Genomic DNA, 5612 nt, shown 5'->3' on the forward strand with positions numbered 1-5612 from the left:
AACTAGAGATGGGCAATAAATAGTGATGGCCTGATCCAGTGAATTCATTTTTTAAGAAGTTGCTATAATTTATCTTTTCAGCATTTGGATCAAACAGGAGTACATTCCATCACTCTTGATGGGCTGAATGGACTCTAAGAGAGACTGGAGTTGTTGAAGGTTTGGCAGGAGGCCAGGAATTTCCAACTTGGGTGTAAAGGCCCCAGAATCAGCCCCAAATGGGGCCTCAAGAGGCTCTGCTGAAGTAGCTTGCTGGTCCCTGAAGGTGACTCAAAATGGCTGTATCTACAGTAGGGGCGCTAATTTGGAGGGGGAAAACGGGCAGCCTTTCCCAGGTCAGAGAGGTATCCCCGCAGGCATCAGGCTCGATTTCAACCTCCCCCTCGAGGCGTGACCTATGCTGTCCGCTGTCCCTCTTTGTGAGGGGGGAATTGAGGACTCTCTCCATGAAGGTTCCCCAGCTTGCCACAGGGGGGCTCCCTCCATTAAGCTGGTATCTTCCGTCCTCAATTGCCTGCAGTTTTCTGTCTCTAAGGCACCCCCATTTAAGGACTGGAGGACATCCTGATGTGGCTCCTCCCTTAAACTCACAACTTCATTTCCACTGCGCTGAAGCTGGAGGAAATTGGCACGGAGAGTCAATGGGGAACTAGGGTGTGGGTTCAAGGTCACGAGAGCGAGATGTGAAGGGCCTGTCGCCAGAGGCTAGAGGTTGGGTAACTGGAGAACAAGGATTTAAGAGATTTGGTCCAACATCAACATGGGAAAAATGTTTTAATGCGGAATGCACCTACCTAAAGGGCTAGGGAAGTGGATTCAACAGTAACCATTCAAAGGGGAGGGGATAAATGCTGACAAAAGTAACATATGGAGAAACTGGATGTCCCTTTAAGGAGACTGCTCAGGTATTTTGTGTGGAAAACTGCTATAAATGAGCACATCCTCCAATCACGGGTGGAGACTAATTGCGGAAGGACATTTCCATAAATTGGCTCTCTCCGTATTTTTGACTCAGATGTTTGATGTGGCATCCAGAGAGACTAGATCAAAATCTTCACAGAAATGAGAGTAAATATAATTTTGCACGCTCTGTAGGTGTGTTTGTCTCTCTCTGTGTAAAGTTTAAACACATAGGATTAGGGCAACTCTTTATTTTTAACTGAAGATGGAAGATTACCATAAAGAGAAAATTAACTTGCGTAATATTTATAGAATGCATCTGCAGGCTGCGAGTTTAAATTACAGGCAAGAGTGTGACATTGATAAATAGCGCTTCACTGTCTCTGTCCAACATTCAGGTTTTTGACCGGTTACTGTGCTTCAGTTGTCGGCTCTTCAAGCTGATTACTGCTTCCATCGTCCTGTTTGCACATGGATTAATTCAGTAGCCTTTAAGTCAGGAAATTGGGAGGTTCTTATTGTAGCCCTGTGCCAATTCTGCACCCCCACACAGGACCGGAGGAGGCTGGGGCTGTACCCTCTGGGGGTGAGGGGGGGCTGTACCCCACACAGGATGGGAGGAGCCTGGGGCTGTACCCTCTGGGGGTGAGGGGGGCTGTACCCCACACAGGACCGGAGGAGGCTGGGGCTGTACCCTCTGGGGGTGAGGGGGGGCTGTACCCCACACAGGATGGGAGGAGCCTGGGGCTGTACCCTCTGGGGGTGAGGGGGGCTGTACCCCACACAGGACCGGAGGAGGCTGGGGCTGTACCCTCTGGGGGTGAGGGGGGGCTGTACCCCACACAGGATGGGAGGAGCCTGGGGCTGTACCCTCTGGGGGTGAGGGGGGCTGTACCCCACACAGGACCGGAGGAGGCTGGGGCTGTACCCTCTGGGGGTGAGGGGGGGCTGTACCCCACACAGGATGGGAGGAGCCTGGGGCTGTACCCTCTGGGGGTGAGGGGGGCTGTACCCCACACAGGACCGGAGGAGGCTGGGGCTGTACCCTCTGGGGGTGAGGGGGGGCTGTACCCCACACAGGATGGGAGGAGCCTGGGGCTGTACCCTCTGGGGGTGAGGGGGGCTGTACCCCACACAGGACCGGAGGAGGCTGGGGCTGTACCCTCTGGGGGTGAGGGGGGGCTGTACCCCACACAGGATGGGAGGAGCCTGGGGCTGTACCCTCTGGGGGTGAGGGGGGCTGTACCCCACACAGGACCGGAGGAGGCTGGGGCTGTACCCTCTGGGGGTGAGGGGGGGCTGTACCCCACACAGGATGGGAGGAGCCTGGGGCTGTACCCTCTGGGGGTGAGGGGGGCTGTACCCCACACAGGACCGGAGGAGGCTGGGGCTGTACCCTCTGGGGGTGAGGGGGGGCTGTACCCCACACAGGATGGGAGGAGCCTGGGGCTGTACCCTCTGGGGGTGAGGGGGGCTGTACCCCACACAGGACCGGAGGAGGCTGGGGCTGTACCCTCTGGGGGTGAGGGGGGGCTGTACCCCACACAGGATGGGAGGAGCCTGGGGCTGTACCCTCTGGGGGTGAGGGGGGCTGTACCCCACACAGGACCGGAGGAGGCTGGGGCTGTACCCTCTGGGGGTGAGGGGGGGCTGTACCCCACACAGGATGGGAGGAGCCTGGGGCTGTACCCTCTGGGGGTGAGGGGGGCTGTACCCCACACAGGACCGGAGGAGGCTGGGGCTGTACCCTCTGGGGGTGAGGGGGGGCTGTACCCCACACAGGATGGGAGGAGCCTGGGGCTGTACCCTCTGGGGGTGAGGGGGGCTGTACCCCACACAGGACCGGAGGAGGCTGGGGCTGTACCCTCTGGGGGTGAGGGGGGGCTGTACCCCACACAGGATGGGAGGAGCCTGGGGCTGTACCCTCTGGGGGTGAGGGGGGCTGTACCCCACACAGGACCGGAGGAGGCTGGGGCTGTACCCTCTGGGGGTGAGGGGGGGCTGTACCCCACACAGGATGGGAGGAGCCTGGGGCTGTACCCTCTGGGGGTGAGGGGGGCTGTACCCCACACAGGACCGGAGGAGGCTGGGGCTGTACCCTCTGGGGGTGAGGGGGGGCTGTACCCCACTCGGGATGGGAGGAGGCTGGGGCTGTACCCTCTGGGGGTGAGGGGGGGAGGAGGCTGTACCCTGCGGTTGGGGTTTGGGAGAGAGGGGTCTGTATCTCTCCCGGTGTGAGATTGGGTGTGGGGTAATGCCCCTTGGAGAGTGTCGCACTGTGCAGTACGATATGGGAACCGATGGGTTCAGTCAGCCTGGTCCCTTGTTGTTCTCTCTACCGTATGTTCATCTGCAACACAGTGAAATGTTTCCACTGTCACAGCGAGTGCTGCAGAAACCCAGTAGGTCTGACCGCCTCTGGGGGGGGGCGGTGACGGATGTGTGGGGGTGTCTGTCTGTGGGGGGGTGTCTGGGACTCTCAACAGAGGAGTAAAGTGCTGTTAATGATGGTGAAAAACTAAAGGGAGCAAACGCTGCATAAACAATCCCCAATTTGAGGACAGGTGCTGGCCATGAATCCACTGTCAGTTATCAGGAAATATCTACCTGTGTCACTGATGTCCCTCAGGGAGTTGGGGGGACTGCTGTCCTTACCCTGGTCTGGGCCCACACGGTGATGTGGCTCAGTCTGAACTGCCCTCTGGGTAATTCGGGCCCCCCTCCCCCACACCCGGCCCCCTCCCCCACACCCGGCCTCCTGCCTTTCACTGTAAAATGCTGCCCTTTGTTATTGAGCCTTAACTCCGGAGCAGCTGCTGGACTGACAGTCACCAAGTAGGAGATGAGAGGCTGCTTCACCGGGAAGGTGTGATGAGGAATGGAGATGGAGCATTGACTGACAGAGTGTGTCTCGGAGGGAATGGTTCCTGCAGAATGCTGACGTGGGCGAGATCTGTTTGGTGGTGACGTCCTGCTAGAGCTGGTGGAAGTGGAAGAGGGTGATGGTACGTCGAGTGCAGAGACTGAAATCTTCTGAACTAAAACTCGACACCATCCATTCCTTCATTCCTTCTCCACCTCTGTCAACAGTAATAGAGCTTTGAAGAATTTCCACCCTATCATTTCTGAAGACGTCATGTTGGATTCAAGGTTATCTTCAATTCTGTCTCATTAGATGCTGCTAAATCTGCTGAGGTTCTGCAGGCTGTCTGTGTTGTATGTGGGAACCAGATTAACTCTGTCAGCTGCTGCCTTATCCCATGAACAACACACAAATTGCTGAAACTCTCTCAGCAGAAAGAACATCATACTGAGTTTTCGCGTGTCAGTGATCACATAAACCATGACACTGGGTCATCCCACGCCAGGTCCATCTCCATCCATGGGCAGTGATCCTTGAATCCTGGAAATGAACTGGCAACTCAGTCTTTGGTCACAGCTGTGTCTGCCCCTCCTGTCTACGCTGTCCCCAAACAATATCACCCTCCCCTCATCTCATCATGCAATGGTCAGTTGCTTAAATGCACCAATTGCCAGTATCCTGATTTCTTTTGTAAAATAAAAATGAACAGTATGCAGTTGAAAAGGAAGCAGTGTGCCGAAAGTTGGCAGTTGGGGGGGCGGGGGGGTGTTTGAGATTGGGATTGAGAGTGAACGCTGAACAACTTTTCTCCATTTCACGGCAGGATGAAGTGGATCGAGTGTCTGTAAACCGAGCGAGGGCCCGAGTACCCTCGGATTTTGCAACCTTCCCACACCCAGCCTTTACTAAGGTAGGTCTCATTATAATGACAACTTCCAACCATTCAGAAACGGCGCCATGAAAAGACCCAGTAAAATATAAATCCATCCCCACCCAGCCCCTCCATGGAACACACCGTTTTGTGAAGTTATTTGTATCTGTCTTTGTGAAAGCAGAGCTAAAATATGGATTTAATTGGTCTGCCATCTCTATGTTCCCTATTAGAAATTCTATGAGGACTTCTATTCAGAACACAGACCTTACAGCACAGTACAGGCCCTTCGGCCCTCAGTGTTGTTCTGACCTGTGGAACCAATCTGAAGCCCATCGAACCCACACTATTCCATTCTCATCCAGATGTTTACCCAATGACCATATAAATGCCCTTAAAGTTGGTGAGTCTACTACCGTTGCAGGCAAAGCATTCCATACCCTTACTACTCTCTGAGTAAAGAAACTACCTCTGACATCTATCCTATATCTATCACCCCTCACTTTAAAGTTGTGTCCCCTCGTGTTTGCCATTCCCATACTTGGAAAAAGACTCTCCCTGTCCACCCTATCTTATATGTCTCTATTAAGTCACCTCTCAACCTTCTTCTCTCTAACGAAAACAGCCCCAAGTCCCTCAGCCTTTCCTCGTAAGACCTTCCCTCCATACCAGGGCACATCCTAGTAAATCTCTGAACCCTTTCCAAAGCTTCCACATCCTTCCTATAATGTGGTGACCAGAACTGTACACAATACTCAAGTGCGGCCACACTAGAGTTTGCTATAGCTGTAGCATAACCTCATGGTTCTGGAACTCGATCCCTCCATTAATAAAAGCTAAAACACTATGCCTTCTTAACCCTGTCAACCTGAATGGCAACTTTCAAGGATCTGTGTACCTGGACACAGAGATCTCTCTGCTCATCTGCACTACCAAGAATCTTACCATTAGCCCAGTACTTTGCATTCCGGTTACTCC

The 5612-nt window shown here is 54.2% G+C and overlaps 1 long non-coding RNA gene across 1 annotated transcript in view; it reads left to right on the forward strand.

Annotated features, from left to right (window-relative positions):
* Positions 1 to 3386: 3386 nt before the first annotated feature.
* The window catches only part of LOC122546970, a 5915-nt gene continuing 3689 nt past the window's right edge, over positions 3387 to 5612 (forward strand). Inside the window, exon 1 of the long non-coding RNA XR_006310858.1 lies at positions 3387 to 4673. This is a non-coding gene — a long non-coding RNA (uncharacterized LOC122546970). The remainder of the gene's footprint in view (positions 4674 to 5612) is intronic.

The sequence above is a fragment of the Chiloscyllium plagiosum genome, unplaced genomic scaffold (genome assembly GCF_004010195.1).
Source record: "Chiloscyllium plagiosum isolate BGI_BamShark_2017 unplaced genomic scaffold, ASM401019v2 scaf_14116, whole genome shotgun sequence".
Taxonomy (NCBI): domain Eukaryota; kingdom Metazoa; phylum Chordata; class Chondrichthyes; order Orectolobiformes; family Hemiscylliidae; genus Chiloscyllium; species Chiloscyllium plagiosum.